Below are 18,428 nucleotides of genomic sequence, written 5' to 3'. Positions count from 1 at the left end.
CATGAACAGTTATTTTTCAAAAGAAGACATATGAATGGCTAAAAAGCATATGAAAAACTGCTCAACATCACTAATCATCAGAGAAATGCAAATTAAAAATACAATGAGATATCATCTTATACCAGTCAGAATGGTTATCATTTAAAGGTCAAAAAACAACAAATGTTGGCAAGGGTGCAGAGAAAAGGAAATACTTATACACTGTTGGTGGGAATGTAAATCAGTACAACTGCTGTGGAAAATAATGGAGATTTCTCAAAGAACTAAAAATAGAACTACCATTCAGTCTGGCAATCCCACTACTGGGTGTCTACCCAGAGGAAAATAAATCATTACATCAAAAAAGATACCTGCACTCATATGTTTATCTCAGCACTATTCACAATAGCAGAGATATGGACTCAACCTAAGTGTCCATCAACAGATAACTGGATACAGAAAATGTGCTATAACACACACACACACACACACACACACACACACACAATGGAATATTATTCAGCGGTTAAAAATAATGAAATTATGTCTTTTGCAGGAACATGGATGGAACTGGCCATTATGCTTAAGGCCATTATCTTAAGCATAACTATTCAGACACAGGAAGTGCATATTCCCACTTACAAGTGATAGCTAAATAATGTGTACAAATGGACATAGAATGTGGAATGACAGACAGTAGAGACTCAGAAGGAGGCTGGAGCAGAAGGGGATGAGTGATGAGAAATTACTTAATGGATACAATGTACATTATTCCAGTGATAGATACACAGGAAGTCCAAACTTCACCACTATACAATATATCCATGTAACAAAAATGCACTTGTACCACTTAAATTTATACAAAAAACAACTTAAAAAACTAACAACAACAACAACAAACCCAGTGTGTCTTGGAAACCTCTCCATATTGGTATGTAAAGATCTTTCTCACTCCTTATTGCAACTTCAGAGCCCTCCATCGTATGGATGTGCTGTATTTAAGCACTCTCCTATGTATGGGCATTTAGGTTGTTTCTAATATTTTGGAATTATAAATAATACTGCAGGGGCCTTTGAAAACAGTATGCTGAGAATAGATAGGGCTCAAGGACAGTATCTCCAATTGAACTTTTAATGAACTCCCGTAGGCACCAAGAAGGCGGGCAGATAAGGAAGAGCATAGAAACAAGGAACTGAGTAGAAGGTTACATGTGGGAAAAGAAAGTTTGTTTTGCATTGCATTCTTTCTGCTGACGTGGGGTTTATGGAGTATAAATAAAGTGAGGCGGAGGCTCTGAGTGCGGCCGCCATGTTCTCTGTGTGTCTTTGTCTTTTGTGTGTTCTTTGATTCTCCACCACCCCCGGCACGGACCCCAACATAATACTACAGTGAATAAAATTGTGAATATGTATTTTTGTCTCATTTGTTGGAGGCATATATTTAGAGTAGATTTGTAGAAGTAGCATTGCTGGGCCAAAAGATGGGGGAATATGTAGTTTTGTTAGACATTGCTAAATTCCCCTCTGGAATCTTTGTACCGGTTTGTGTTCCTATCATCAATATATGGGAGTGTCTGTTTCTACTGTCTTAAAAAACAAATATGTTGCCTTACTTTTTCGTTGGCCATATAGTAGGTGAGAAATGGTATCTTGGTGTTTTTCTAATTTGCATTTCTCTAGTTATAAGTTCGAACAATTTTTACATGCGTAAAGATCGATTTTTAGATTTTTTTAAAAAGGTGAATTGCCTGTTCTTGTCCTTTCATTTTTTCTATCAGAGTATAAAGAGTTTTTTTATTTGTATAAAGAGTTCTTTTCACATTAAGGATATTAATGCTTTATCTCTAATATAGGTTGTGAATATTTTCTCCTAGTTTGTCAATTGTCTTACGACTTTGCTTATGGTGCTTTTTTTGTCATGGAAAAATGATTTTTTGTTTTTGTGTTAGTCAAATTTATCCAGCTTATTGCCTCTGGATTTGGAGTCATAATTAGAAAGCCTTTGTCTATAACAAGGTTAAAGAGGAATTCACCCATATTTTCTTTTAGTAGTTGTATGATTTCATTTTGTACTTTTATATTACTATTCCATTTGGAGTTCACTCTTGTCTATAGTATAAGATATGGATTGAATTTTATCTTTTTCCAGAGATGCCTAGGCTACCCCACTGTCCCAGAGCCATTTATTGAAAGTTTATCTTTGCTCCAGTAATTTGAAATGCCAACTTTATCATATACTAAATTTCCACATGTACTTCCTTTCCCATTTCCATATGTCTATTTCTGGGCTTTCTAGTCTATTCCTCTGGTCTATTTGTCTATGCACAAGTACCACCCTGCTAAAATTAATTTTTAAAATTATGGTTTAAAAATAATCAAAATTGTAGTTTAGAATACGTATAGTTTTTTAAAAATGAAAAATATATTGTCCCTAAGTCTAACATTCACACAATTGCATTTCATTTTTAAAAATTATCTTCCAGTTTTTCTCCATACATACATCTGTACATACAGATGTATACATGTATGTGTGCATATATGTAGTGTTTTTGCCATTGAAAAATAGCTTTTTATTTTTATGAAGTCAAATTTGTGTCTATATATATACATACATACATATGTGTGTATGTATATATGTATATACAGAGTTGTAATCGTGGAAAGTTTTTTTCATTATTTTTATCTTATATTGTTTTTCTTATATTTTTCATACTTGCATAGTCTGTCATCATTTTTGATAGCAATATATACTGTTTTATTGAGCTGATGTCATAAGTTACTTAATACAATTGTATTTAGAAAATTTCCATTGTTTGAGTCATCATCTTTAGGTATATAGCTTTTTTCCACATCTTAATTATTTTATCAGGATAAATCATGCAGATATTTACTGTCAAAGGATATAACACATTTTATGCCTCTGAATACCTAATTCTACAGAGTTTTGAAAAAATATATTAATTTAATATGTTATCAGTAAGGTAGTTTTGCCTCAAATTTCTTTGCATTGGACAAATGATTTTTGAATAACCTGAAGAATATGTGAAACTTTAGGTTTTCTTAAAGCTCTCTGAATTTGGCAGTATTTAGGCATTTGTTTCTTACTCACTTATCTTAGTATTTCCATTAGTAGCAGTCCATACGGCTGATCTTCCTCTCTTCACTTCCAAAACATTGCACTCTCTTGATTTACCCCTTGCCATTGCACTCTCCTACCTCCCTGTCCACTTTTCTCCTGAGTCCTCTGGAATTTTTTTCTCCTCCTTTACCCAACCCCAAAGCTTGGTCCTGAACCAGTTTCTTTGCTTTCTACTCTCTTCCTTGCTGAGCACTTTCATTTTCATGGCTTTAAATATGATCAGTATGCTGATTACTCTCACATTTGTGTCTCTAGCCCTGACTTCATGGAGCCCCAGCCTGCCTGCATGAATGGCACCTCTGTCTGGAGGTCTCCTAGACATCTCAGATGTATTGTCCAAGACTGAACTGTGGATCCACAGCCAGTGCGAATGTTCTTTGTCGCAGTAGACAGCATCACTGTCCACCTCACTGCTCCAGGTCTCCTTCGCTTACTAGCCACCAACTTCTTTCAACAAGTTCCAGCTTCTACTGCCAACATGTATCTAGGCTTCACCCACTTTTCTTTTTTTCCTCAGTCATCCCCTAGGAAAAGCTACCACCATCTCTGACTTAGATAACTCACTAGCCTCATTTTTGGTCTCCTTGCTTCCAGTCTTGCTTTCTGCAGTCTCTTCTCCATGTGGCAGCTGGAGTGATGTTTCTAAATATCTGCAGTGGAGTCTAATTATGCCGAGGCTGAAACCCAGCCTTCTTTCCTTGGTGTAGGAGGCCCTGCATTGTGCCCACCAGCCTGTCCTTCTCTCCTCTTCCCTACTGCACTCCAGCTACTCCAGCCTCCTTTCTGCTCCCAAGGCATGCCCAGTTTTCTCTTTTCAGAGGTTTTGGACATCTCTGTCTTATCTCATGACTAGCTAATTTTTTTCAGAGCACTTTTCATAATTTGTGATTATGTATTTTTTTGGTTTGGTTTCTTATTTTCATGTGTATCACTAACCCTCTCTATTATTTTGTGGGCTTCATGAAGTCAGGGGTCTTGACTATTTTATTTACCAACAAATACTCAACACTTAGTCCAGTGCCCATCATACAGTAGATAATGAATAGATGTCATTGAATGAATGAGCCCTCTCTGTGACAGTAAATAAACTATGAGGTACATAGAGGATTTACTGTAGACAGCTGCTGATTTCAGAATGTGGGGTGCCTCTTAGGGCCTGTCTCTTCCTTTGGAAGGGGAGTATCATGTATGGAAGGCTTTCTTCTCTGCATTGGGGTTCTTCAGATGTCCTTAACCACTGCAGTAAAGGCTGGTGGCTGGTGTGGATGACTTGATTCTAGGAGGTTCCTTAAGGCGCAAGTGCTTTGCTAAGGAGCTACAGAAACAAGCGTTATCTGGTACTATTTATGGGGCTGGTTATTTGAAAAAGAAAAAAAAAAAAGCAAAGATCAATATCATTTTTCATCCTGGAACATTGTCCTTAAAGTGTGTTTCTGGAAATCAAAGTGTCTTCCACTAGTATATCTATCAGAGAGGTATAGCTGTTATTTACCAATGGGAGAAATGGACATGAACTGCTGAGGCTGCATTAATTTGAGTGGGAAACATGCTCAGATTATTATTATTATTATTATTATTATTATTATTTGCGATGGAGTCTCGCTCAGTTGCCCAGGCTGGAGTGCAGTGGCGCCATCTCAGCTCACTGCAAGCTCCACCTCCCAGGTTCATGCCATCCTCCTGCCTCAGCCTCCCGAGTAGCTGGGACTACAGGCGCCTGCCACCACACCCGACTAATTTTTTGTATTTTTAGTGGAGATGGAGTTTCACTGTGATAGCCAGGATGGTCTCGATCTCCTGACCTCCTGATCCACCGCCTTGGCCTCCCAAAGTGCTGGGATTACAGGCATGAGCCACCGTGCCCGGCCTCAGATTCTTAAATTTAGCTTTTAGTCCTATTCCAAGAAAAACATATTTCTTTGGAAAGATCTCAAGCACTTAGCACTAGTATATTAGTATATAGTTTTGGTTAAGGACAGGACACATTTCTCTACCTTGAAACCACTGAGAACAATGCGAGTTAGCAGCATCATTGGTCTGTTGCTGAACAGTTGTGACCATGTTAGGAAGGGTTTCTGATCTTCAGGACTTTTTTCCAACGCTGACACTTATTCAAATTTAATTACTATCACATTTGCCTTGTGAAATGTGGCATCTAGTAAGCAACTGAAACTGAAGTTTATAGATGCTTATATTAAAAACCTAGCTGACCTAATAAATGTTCATTTTTAAACAGTTATGAGAAGAATCCTATATTGGATTCCACTGATGTTCATAATGATGATTTGTTCCATTCTAGAGGTTCCTATTGCATTAGCAATTGTTTGATATTTAGGGTTAGCAAAAGTCATATTTTTTATTTTAATTTTAGTTTTTTTTTTGTTTTGATTTTTGTTTTTTTTGAGACAAGTTCTTGCTCTGTTGCCCAGACTGGAATGTATAGAGTAGCATGATCATAGCTCGTTTCAACCTTGAACGCCTAGGCTCAGGCAATCCTCCCACCTCAGCCTCCTGAGTAACTGGGATTACAGGCATGAGCCACCGCACCTAGCTAATTTTAAACCTTTTTGTAGAAACAAGGTCTCACTATGTTGCCCAGACTGGTCTTGAACTCTGGGCTTCAAGTGATTCTCCTGCCTTGGTCTCCCAAAGTGCTGGGATTACAGGTATAAGGTACCACCCTGGCTCATATTTTTAATAGTTTAATTTTAAAAATTCTATTTTTGTTCAAAATAACTTGCATTTTAATAACACTTTAGTATTTTTGGAGAATGTGAGAACTTGGAGAGATTGCTGAAATGCAGCGCCCTCATCCTGTACTGAGTATGCAAGTCACCCAGGTTGGTGAAATGACTGCCTCCGGAAACTCAGTGAGGAGCTGTGCTTCCAGGGCTAGGAACTGACTCCCAGTCCAGTGCTCCTGAATAAGCTGTGCCACCTTATTCTTCCCTTTACCGTTTTACTGTCTGTCATCCCTGTAAGCTCAGTGAGGGTGGGGACCCCGTCTGTCCTCCTCTGCTGAATCCTCTGAAGAGATCACAGAGCCAGCACATTGTGGGTGAAAAACTAATATTTGCTAAAAATGTTAGCTTCCCTTTTCTTGCCATCTGTTGGTGGGTTCCCAGCTTTCTTAGTATTTCTGAAGGACTGAATGTAGATCATGTACAGTTGGCACATTCTCCAGTGGGAATCCTGGGGCTAAATGACTTATTTCCTTGCAGGTGAAGCTGCACCCACTTACACGGGCTGCCTGCTGCATACTCAGCATTGCTCACTTTCATCTTGCATTGTTACGTACACACTGCCAGCCGCTCTGCATTCCTAGTGGAAAATTTACATTCCACTGCCTAGATATGTTTGATAACCAAAATCCCATTTGGGAAAATAAAACAAAACAAAAAATGGCAATGGTGAGATCTAAGTATGGTGTAGTAAGTTAAGAAAGAATACAGAAGAAAAGACAAACAATCCCCAAATACTTTTATTTTTTTTTTCCCCTAGTGCTTGGTTAGTGGCAGTTCCTGTAACTTCTGAGAATTCTCTTGAGTTAATTGGTTATTTTTTAACTTTATGGGGGCCATATTATGCTCTTAAGCACAGCATTAGGGAAACCCATGAGCATTTACTTGTGAATACCTTAACAAGTATTTAAGTACTATTTATTTTCTTGTAGGATAAAGTGCCTGTTGCAAATAATTATTTTTAGAATAAGTTAGTACACTTGAGGCTTAACATTACATATTCAGAATGCTTAGGATCATCTGTGGAAATATTTCTGTGGTGATACATTCCACAGAAAACAATAAAGAGAAAATCAAACCAGAATTTCAATAGCTTAAACATTTGGGTATGAAAACTGATTTGAAGCATTGAAATTTGCTGAGAAGACTTAGCAATCTAAACATTTATTTAATATATATTTACATTGAAGAGTTTTCCAAAGAAGGTATTACTTATGATGGGTATCTTATCTTCTGGGTCACTTTTAGGTTAAAAAAGAAATATTTTACTTTGCTTTGTTTTCAATAGCATATCACCTGTTTGTTTGTTAATTTGGTTTGAATTGTTTTCCTGTCTCAGTGAATGGAGGCATTGATTTAGATCAAGTACAAAAGGCAAAATATGCAAACTGATGCTATGGTATCCATCATTGAGAGGAAAATAGCCATCTGAATAAGGAATGATAATCCACACTTGACAGATGAGCGCTAACCCTTCCTTTGGGAATCAGCTCCTGTACTGGGTACAGCAACACGGGGACCAATAGAGAGGACCCAGGTAGAGATGAGTGGTTTCATCAGCTCGTAGAAACTAATTGGACCCTTCTGGGAATGCTCCAGACAGCTTATTCATTATAATTGAAGACATCTTCTCTAACTAGGTTCTCACTGGTTAGTGTAATTGGAATTTTAAAAAAATTATTATTATATAACAATGCCAGTAAAGAGATTCTTTCCAAAATATTTCCGTGGCTGGCCTGATTTTGCTACCATCCCTGGAGTCTGGAATTTCTAGAAGTTACTGGGATTTAACAGATTTTAATTTTCATTGCACTGAGGTGTTATGCGCGTCCGTGTGAAGAGACCACCAAACAGGCTTTGTGTGAGCAATAAAGCTTTTTAATCACCTGGGTGCAGGGGGACTGAGTCTGGAAAAGGAGTCAGCAAAGGGAGATAGGGGTGGGGCAGTTTTATAGGATTTGGGTAGGTAGTGGAAAATTACAGTTAAAGGATTTTTTTTTTTTTCTTTTGTGGGCAGGGGTGGGGGTCACAAGGTGCTTGGTGTGGAGCTCTTGAGACTCACTGTCCAGGAGAAGGAATGTCACAAGGTCGATTGATCAGTTAGGGTGGGGCAGGAACAAATCACAATGGTGGAATGTCATCAGTTAAGGCAGGAACTAGCTATTTTCACTTCTTTTGTGGTTCTTCAGTTGCTTCAGGCCATCTGAATGCATAGGTGCTGGTCGCAGGGGATCTGATGGCTTAGCTTGGGCTCAGAGGCCTGACATGAGGTTGTACATAAATTGTACTGTTAGCCTCATGTGATGAATATTTGATAGTAGCCAAGGGGAGAGAGACTTGGGTGAACTTGAGAACCTATGTGCTGCAAGGCACAGTAGGAAGAACTCTGGTTTGGAAGTCAGAAGTGGATGCATGTGACTGCTTCTTTACCTACTGAGTGACCTTGAGAGATGGGGAGGCTCATGTTTTCCCATCTATACAATTAGAGTAATGGTAACCTCATAAGGTTATTTTGAGGAACAAATGTGAATATAAATGAAATTTATTTCTTTTATAAATTCTGATGTGTTTTACAACTGTAAATTTATTAGAAAATAACCACCTTAGAATGATACCATGAAAAGTCAAAGTAACATATGGAAAGTATTTGATGCAGTTCTGAGCATAATATATGCTCAAAAATTGGTGTCCTAATTGTTGTTTAATTAAAGTATATACTAAGCAAATTCTGTATTCAAAGCACCAAGAATAGATTTTTTGGTTATAGATAAGACTGTTTACTAAGAAAACAAATAAATATGCAGTCTACATAAATATTGATGCCAGTAGGGAATATGTTAAATTTATAAAAAGTATTGTACGAAAAGTTCAGACAAAATGATCTGCATTTTGGAAGAGAGAAATTATCCAGCCAAGTGAATGGTAAGTGTGATAATAGCAGAAATAGGGTTACAGTGTGGTAGGTTGGGGTCAGCTCAAATATGATCTCAAATAATCAAGTCTGAGACACGAGGATATCATCTGAAGCCAGTGGCAGCTCTTATAGGTGTTTGTATACAGACATCACATGTTTGGGTCTGTGCTTCAAGAAGACAAATTCACACAGAGTTGGATGAGAGAGGAAAGATGTTGGAGGCAGGAATCCTGCTAGGTGCAGCTGCTAGAGGATTTGTGAGGACCTGGCCTTGGGCTGTGGGGGCAGGTAAGAAGGGGACAGATAAAATAATTTTGAGTGGGGAGAGTTCTGGGATTTCATCAGAGGTAGTGATGTGTCCTGTGGTAACATTTTCTTGCAACTGCTTTGAAAAAACAATGCAGGTGATTTATGAAAATTGAATAATGCAAAACAAATTTCTTATGTTTTAGTGACTCTGCTGAATTGATGACTATTTAGGTATAGACAAACTTTTACAAATCTTAGTTTTAATGAAAAGCATTAGACATATCCAGCCAGGTATACAGATTTGGTGTCAGGAGGAAAATCTGGACTACAGATAGGGATTTGGTTGTCATTGGCAAAATGATGTTGGTCATAAACAACATGGCATGTGATAAATTTGACCAAGAGAGTGTTTGGGTTAAATGCTGGGAAGGCAGAGATGGAATTCTGGGGGAGAAATACCAACATGTAATGTGAGCCGAGGAGGAGGAGGAATTGTTGGTATAGGAAACTGAGAATGGTCACAGAAGGATGGGGTTCAGAGACAACATATTGCTGAATTGTGGTGGAGTATCCAGTTACGCATTCCCTGTTAGTATTTTCCTTTGATACCATAGAAGATTACATACTCAAAATACCCGGGAGCTGTACTATTTCAGATGAACAAGATGTTAGAATCACGTTCCTTAGGGGTTGAGAGTCGGCGCGAGGAACCACCCAACACACAGATTTCGGCAGAAAGTCATTTACTGGTGCACCAGGGCCCTCTCACTTGAAAGGAATGAGGGAGAGAGAGAGAGCCCCGATTTGTGGCGATACATCTCTTTTATAGCGTTTAGGCTTTATTTGCATACAGGCTATTGATTGGCCTCTTTTGTAACCTCGAGGCCAGGTGTCTTTTTCTATTTGGCGACGCAAAGGGGTGGGATAGGTACTAGCCCCGGGGAGGTCTGGGGAATGCAGTTTTCCTTTGCTGATGCAACCTTGGGTCTGGGTTGCAGCGATCGGGCCCCGCCACCTTTAGCATACTGGTTTGGAATTTCCGGCTGAGGCAGGGCTTGTTTTACAATTCGGAGGGCGGGAAAGCAGTTTTACAGAAGCAGAACAAAGGCAGTTAATCATTTAGTAACAAGTCTTACATCTAGCCTTGCAACAAACTCTGCCTGCGCCACGAACAAACAGAACCATTTACGGGGAGGGCCTAAAAGTTTTACTTTTCAAATACTTGTTTAATTTTCTGGAGCTTAATTTTTTGGAGCTTGATTTTCTTACATCTAAAAGAGCACAATACTAGAAAAAGATATTTTAGCATGTCAGATATTATATGGGATATAATGTTCTATAAGATATAGCCAAGTATACAAAGTATATTTGTTTAAAAAACACTTTAATATAAATCTACTATGAAAATTAATCAAGAAAATGGATATTATGTTTCTTTTGTAATTTTGCATTGACCAAAAACATCTGAATTTACTTGATTAATATTTATGTGGTATATCTTTTTCCATAGTTTTAATCTACCCATATCTTGTTTTTGTCTTTTTTTTAGTAATTTTTTTTTTTTTAATAGACAGAGTCTCACTATGTTGCCCAAGCTGGTCCTGAACTCCTGGGCTCAAGCAATCCTCCCATCTTAGCCTGCCAAAGTCCTGGGATTATGGGCATGGGCCACCATGCCTGGCCTACTCACGTCTTTGTATTTAAAGTGTGTCTCTTATAAATGGTATACAGTGAGATCTTGTTCCTTTATCCAGTCTGCCTGTCTCTATCCTTTAATTGGAGTTTTTAGTTCATTTGAATTTACTGAATTACTGGCATGATTAGAATCGAGTTTATCATGTTATTTGTTTATTCCATCTAATATTTATTTTTCTTCCTTCTTTCTTGCCTTTTTTATTAATAGATTCATCAAACATTTAAACAGCTATTTCATTTTATCTCTCTATTGGCTTTTTAGCTATGCCTCTTTGGGATTTTGTTTTTAGTACTTACTCTACGGCTCACAATATGCATCCTTAACTTATTTTAGTCCGCCTTCAAATAATATTTATTTATTTATTTATTTATTTATTTTGAGACGGAGTCTCGCTGTGCTCCCAGGCTGGAGTGCAGTGGCGTGATCTCGGCTCACTGCAAGCTCCGCCTCCCGGGTTCATGCCATTCTCCCACCTCAGCCTCCCAAGTAGCTGAGACTACAGGCGCCCGCCACCACGCCCGGCTAGTTTTTTGTATTTTTAGTAGAGACGGGGTTTCACCATGTTAGCCAGGATAGTCTCGATCTCCTGACCTCGTGATCCACTCGCCTCAGCCTCCCAAAGTGCTGGGATTACAGGCTTGAGCCACCGCGCCCGGCCCGCCTTCAAATAATATTATGCCAGTTCTGTACAACAGTATAATTTCATTTATCTTTAGTGATACCTTTGTGTTCCTATTAAATAGTTTACTTTTATGTATGTTACCAATCTCATGAATCATCATCATTATTTTTGTTTTAAAGTAGTCTTTAGGACTTTTCCTTTTTTTTTTTTTTTGAGATGGAGTATTGCACTGTCACCTGGGCTGGAGTGCAATGGCATGATCTCGGCTCACTGCAACTTCCACCTCCTGAATTCAAGTGATTCTCCTGTCTCAGCCTCCCGAGTAGCTGGGATTACAGGTGCCTGCCACCGTGCCCAGCTAATTTTTTATATTTTTAGGAGAGATGGGGTTTCACCATGTTGGTCAGGCTGGTCTTCAACTCCTGACCTTGTGATCCACCCGCCTTGGCCTCCCCAAGTGCTGGGATTACAGGCGTGATTTAATTTTTTTAAGTTTTAAAAAGTACTCACATATTTACATTAAATGTCCTTTTATTCTTCTGTGCAGATCTATGTTTCTATCTTGTATTATTTTCATTATCTGAAGAACTTCCTTTACGATTTTTTGGTAGCGTGGGTCTGGCAACAGTCAATTCTCTTGGCTTTTGTCTGTCTAAAAAACGTCTTTGTTTCAACTTCCTTTTTTGGAAGGTATTTTCTCAGGGCACGTTCTATTGTGTCTAATCTGCAAAAGCTCATTGAATGAATTCTTCATTACACATATTCTGTTTTTTAGTTCTAGAATTTTTATTTGTTTCTTTAGAGTTTCAATTTCTGGGCTAATATTCCTCAGATTTTATCTTTTTTCCACCTTTTCTACTGAATTCGTTACCATATTTATGACATTTATATTAAAATCCTTATTTGCTAATTTCAATATCATGATCATCTCTGGGTTTGACTTTATTTCTCTTGGTAATGGGTCATCATGTTTTCTGCTTTATTTACACGTTTTGTAGTTTTTGTTGTGTACTAGTCCTTTTGTATGACATTTTGTATAAAACTTACAGAAATTTAAAGTAGGTGAGAATTATCCCCAGGAAAAAACATGTCCCCTTCTTCTATTGGGCTGCTGGGGAAAGCAGCTGATCTTATAGTATAATCCATAGTTGAGCTGGGAACAGGCTGGGCTGCAGTTTTAGTTAGATTTAGTTTACTAATGGTTTCAAACTCTTTGAGGGTGAAATCAGGGCTTGCTTTCTGTGCAACAGGACTTGGGAGTTAATATTGGTGAGATTTAGAAATCTGTCTCTACAATTAGTCCAGCTATTAGCTATTTACACCACTGGAGATTCTGTTACCCAGCTTTTCACACGATGGGATTCCTTTCTCTGCTCTTTTGCCCTGCTCCTGGCTTTTGTTACACTTCTGTGCACTTGAAGAAGGCTCCATGGGGAATAATTCGTGGGTGGTGCGGACACGCTCTACATCTGGGTTGTCTTGGTCATGCTGATTAACACAGGCTGACTGTCTATGGAGGTTTATTCCTCTGCCTTTTGTGCCCCTGGGGATGAAAGCAGCTGAAGATTTCTTCTCACTTAGAAAGGGTTCATGCCTCTCTGGAATTTAGTTCATCTAGACTTCTTTGCATCCTAACAAAGTGACATTGGCACTTTCCAATGTCAGTTATGACACATCCCCTCAAAAATAGGGCCCTCTCAGTCTAGTAGATCTCATCAGACATCTTAGCCAGTCTTTCTCTCATTGAAAAAATAGTGATATTGAAAAGAAAAAGAATAATTCTTTAAAACATCTTTTTTAGAACAATCTATAATTGGGATGTATCTGGTGTATTGACTGCTAGATAAATTATTTTCTAGTCTGGTGTCCTTTACTAGACTTTGGCCTTTCTCATTTGTCAAAAAGTGGTGAAAACTGATTCATTATTTTGTAAAGGATTTTGTTCTCTTTGATGCTGTGTACTGTTTAAGTAGTAACAGTGTCCTCTAACAGTACCATTTTGAGAACCTACTTTTCCTTAATTCCATACAATAAAGAAAGTAGAGTTTAAGCTTCTTTGTGTAGGTTGGCTTATATTTTGCAAATAAGAAATGTCACTACATATTTTTCTTTAAATGCCTAAGTCTATCTCATGGACAGTCACAAAAATCTGATAGGTATTTTTTAAAGTTATCGAAAATTGAGCTTTTAAATTGTATAATCAGTTCTTCCAAGAGGTTAGTGGTCATTAGGTTTTTGTGATGGTATCATTTAACAGCATCCTTTCCTCACCTCCTTAGACAAAGTTTGTTTTTTTTTGGACCAGGTTTTCAAGACGTGGTGAATGCTGAGATTTGAGGCAGATGGATTCTCAGAAGCATTCAGTTTACAGCCCCAGGGAACGATATTGCCACTTTATTAATTAGTTCATGGAGCATCCCTTTGGGCTAGTTTAGCAGGATTATTCCTACTTTTATAGGTCTAGAAATTGAGGTGTGAAGTGTTGAATTGGTTCATGTAAAAAGATTTAGGCAATCAGTGTCAAAATTCAGAATTCCAGACCTTTAGTCAGTTACTCAGTTTATCACCCTTGATCTTGTTATTCCAAATATGTATTTTTAAAGGAACAATTTTGATTTTATTGATTTTATTTTTCATAGCAAACAAATACATCCAGCTTTTAACTTGAATGTTGACCCAGCTGTGATATTGACCTACTGTTACGGAATTTGTGAACTTGACTTAAATTACTCACGTAAACTTATTGGGTTCACATGAAGCATTTTATTTTTGTATGGTCATCTGTGACATAAACACAATCTAAATCTAAATAAGATGTCAGAGACAGACTGATATGTTGGAAACAGCATGTGATTTGTATCCAAGTTCTGCACTAGACTCCTAGCTCATCCCATTCCAGCAGGGTAAGAATGGTTAAGTTACTTTTGCCACCTTTGACTTTGGAAATATTTCTAAGAAATATTTTGCCTATCTATCTATCTATCTATCTATCTATCTATCTGTCTGTCTGTCTGTCTGTCTGTCTGTCTGTCTGTCTGTCTATCTATCTATCTATCTGTCTATCCATCCATCCATCCATCCTCCACTCAGGGGTTAGAAATGGGGTTTTGTCAGCCTCTTCAGCATGCTACAGAATGACTCCTCTCTCTAATTCACTCAGCTAGCCTACTTCTCAATATCCGGATAAATTTGGTTTTTCAAGACAATGTTGAGCCCAGTGCAGAATCAAGGCAAGAGGTCAGTCATCAGTGTGTCCTGCTTTTGCTTGGTGTTGATTCCTTCACCAAATGACAAAGTCAAAGTACAAAGTGAAATTTTGAATTTTGCAATGATAACTTATCATTTGATTGGTTTCATAGTCACAGATTACACGCTGGTCAGCCTGCTTACTCTATCCTTGGGTACACGGGGGTCTGAGTGGGAATACCTCATGCTCCATCTCTAGGTGTCCATCTCCTCAAACTAGGAGTGTTGATACTTAATATTACCCTCATATTTCAAGTAACATTTCTTTGCTTTACTTTCTTTTACTTTGAGATAGAGTTTTGTTCTTGTTACTCAGGCTGAAGTGCAGTGGCACAATCTTGGCTCACTGCAACCACTGCCTTCTGGGTTCAAGCAATTCTCATCCCTCAGCTTCCAAGTAGCTGGACTTACAGGTGCGCATCACCACGCCCAGCTAATTTTTGTATTTTTAGTAGAGATGGGGTTTCACTGTGCTGGCCATGGCTGGTCTCGAACTCCTGACCTCAGGTGATCCACCCGCCTTGGCCTCTCAAAGTGCTGGGACTAAAGGTGTAAGCCACCGCGCCCGGCCTGAAGTAGCATTTATTTTTAAAGTGCAAGGGGAAGTGTATGGGCTAATAAGAAAATTGATTTACAAATTCTAATTTATCATTATGTTCCTCATCATCTAAAGCCATCATGTCCCTAGAGTACCACCAATTGACCAACCCTTTATCCATTATTAGGGCTCTGGAGAAGTTCCTCTTATACCCAGTTGATTTGGTTTAATTTTTTTTTGTGTGGTTTATTACTTAAAATGCCTGCTAAAAATGCATTTTATATAAAAACGTGTTGCTTTTAAAAGTATGAATCACTTTATATAATTGTCTTACTTTTTGTTTCTTTTACAATTCAGGTATACTACTTTGAGTAGTTTTTCAGATTTTCAGTGTATCTGAAAACACTAATTAAGTTATTTTAATTATAGTAACTCCAGGAAATACAACTTTAAGATTAATTTTCAATTCAGCTGGTTAATCATGAACATTTGGGGAATATTTTTGCAGTGCTGAATGAGGAAAACATTATTATTTAAAACAGATGGTTTGATTGAATTCAAGTAATAATTTACATACTCAGAATCAAATTACAGAATTATTTCAACAATCATATTTTTATGAATTTCAATATATTGTTTATAACTATCTGTGCTCTAAAGCAAAGTAGCATGTTTTAGACAACGCAACAAGATTTTTAAAGTTATTTATTTATATAACATATTAACTGTCACCTTTATTTCAATAATCCAACAAGATTTTAAACCATCAAGAATGGGTATGGTTAAAAAGTCATACATTGAAGAGATAACAACAGAGCATCCTCCGTATGTGCTTAGTGCATTGCTAGGTAAGGCACTAAGGAGGAATGCTTGAGTCCAGGAGTTTGAGGTGAGCTCTGATCGCACCACTGCACTCTAGCCTGGGTGACAGAGCAACACCCTGTCTCTAAAAGGGGAAAAAAAATGATATAACCCTCACTTGTAAGTACCAATTTAAAACAATCTCCATGATAAATTATTAAATTAAAAAAGCAAGGTGCTGAAGAATGGGTAAAACGGGACATCACTGCGTTTAAAAATTATATGTATATGCTATCTACATAAGATAATATGCGTGTATATGTATAGACTATCTTTGAAGGAATATTTCTAACTCTGCAGCTTGGTGATTAGGGCACAGGAGTGGGAAGGATACTTCTTTTTTACTCTACACCCCCTTTAACACTTGAATTTTATTCAGGGGCATGCATTACCTGCTAAACATTTTATTTTATTTTTTCTTTTGAGACAGAGTCTGACTTTGTTGCCCAGGCTGGAGTGCAATGGTGCCATCTCAGATCACTGCAACCTCTGCCTCCTGGTTTCAAGCAATTCTCGTGCTTCAGCCTTCTGAGTAGCTGGGACTACAGGCTCACACCACCACACTCAGCTAATTTTTGTATTTTCAGTAGAGATGGGGTTTCACCATGTTGGCCAGGCTTTCTCAAACTCCTGACCTCAGGTGATCCATCCACTTCAGCCTTCCAAAGTGTTGGGATTACAGGCATGAGCCACCACACGCAGCCCTGTTAAACATTTTTTAAAAAGTCAGCATCACTTAGTGTGATGCTAGGTGTTAGTGTAGGACTAAGAACCTGTGTGCTTAAAATGAAAAATGTTACTGTGATTAAATTTTAAAAATTGTACTCTAGAGTATTAAATTTTAACAATTATTGTGCAACTCATAGGCATTGCCAAGCACTGTTTTAGGCACTGGAGAGTCACAGAAAAATTATTCATTCTTGTTTCTCTCTGAGATGGCAAAATTCTACCAAAAAAGGAGTCCCATAAATGATCTAGGGCTACTATTTGATTTTTAAGATAACTAGCAAAGTGCATAGCAAATAGTTAGGGGTTCATAGATACAGGTTCACTAAAACTCTACCACTTATTATGTGTGATTTTTAGGCCAATTAATTAATCAAGCTCCAGTTTCTTTAGTAAATTGGGACTATAGCAATACTACTTCAGAACATTGTTTTGATGATTAAAAGATATATAATGCATATAAATTACTTAGTACAGTGCTTGCCATGAAATATAGCACAACTGTTACCCATTTTTTATAAATTAGTGTTATTTGTAAGTTTTCCTTTCAAATCATGGGGTAAAATCACCTAAAACTCAAAGTGCAAGAATCAATACTATAGTAGCTGTAGCAGTTTGAGACAGAAAGTCAAGAAGAATGAGCAGGGAATGATTGGTGATACCTGAGCTGGGCCTTGAAGAGCAGATGGAATTCCAGCAGGTGCAGAAATGAGGAGGTCGTTTTAGCCAGAGGGGCAAAGGGAAGGCGTGGATGCAGGGAATGTTTTGGGAATGGAGGGGAGCAGGCTGGTTCGACTACAGTGCGTGATGAGGAGCCTGCGTGGAAGGAGTGTTGGTGGGAGATGAGGGCATCAAGTAAGCGGCTCTTGGTCCTGGGAGTTCTTGCAGGCCATGCTTGAAAGTTGGGATTTATCTTCCAGTGTTAAAGGTGGACACCAGATGGCAGAAGCCTGAAGAGAGGATAGGGTGGGAGGAAGTCGGAATAGGAATAATGAAGAGAGAGATGGCAGCTGTACTTGAGAGGGGCCATAAGGTCAAGGGGGAAATTAAAGACACCAGGTGGAGATGGAGGGTCTTAAATGAATGGAACAAGCAGAGACAGCCAGGGACAAAATCAATATGTGGAGTTAGCTTCATAAAGGCATACAGTTCCTTCTTCTGAGACAGGCAGAAAAGGAGAAAAATCGTGAGGATATAGATAAGGTGAGTTGTGGAGGGAAGGAAGGTTGAGGGGCTTCGTTCCTACTGGCTTCCATTTCTTGACATTTGGAATGAAATGACCTGCTGAGAGTGTGTGTGCCTGGAGTGGGATTTTAGGGGTTAGGTTAGGGGTGAGGTGAGATGAGAGGTGAGGATTTGGACTGTCCACTGTGGGAAATGGAAAAAAGAACCGTGGGAGGAGTGGAGGGCTGGCTGAGCAAGCTGTACTGAGGTTCAGCTGATGGCTTGATGCCGAAAGCTGTTCTCAGGTGAGGGCTGCTCGTGCGGCCCCGTGGTTCTAACAGCAGCTGGGACCCAGGAAGCAAAAAGAGAAGCGAAGGTGATCAGATCCACCCAGTTGCAAGGGCTGCGGGAATCGAGGATGCTGGCGTGAGTGTACCTGATTCAGTGGGTTATAGGGGAGAAAGTGAAACCTGGGAAAAATTGCTTGTGTCAGTCTTAAGAGAAAAGGGTGGGGTCAGACACTTGGTGGGGGCCAAGGATCAGAAAGCAGGTG

The 18,428-nt window shown here is 38.6% G+C and overlaps 1 protein-coding gene across 2 annotated transcripts in view; it reads left to right on the top strand.

Annotated features, from left to right (window-relative positions):
- Positions 1-18,428, top strand: part of DCDC2 (doublecortin domain containing 2) — a 217,505-nt gene that overhangs the window by 65,665 nt on the left and 133,412 nt on the right. The gene's annotated exons all lie outside the window — the stretch shown is intronic.

This window comes from Theropithecus gelada, chromosome 4 (assembly GCF_003255815.1).
Source record: "Theropithecus gelada isolate Dixy chromosome 4, Tgel_1.0, whole genome shotgun sequence".
In the NCBI taxonomy this organism is placed as follows: domain Eukaryota; kingdom Metazoa; phylum Chordata; class Mammalia; order Primates; family Cercopithecidae; genus Theropithecus; species Theropithecus gelada.
Note: the sequence above shows the minus strand (reverse complement) of the source record. Positions and strands in the feature narration are given on the sequence as shown.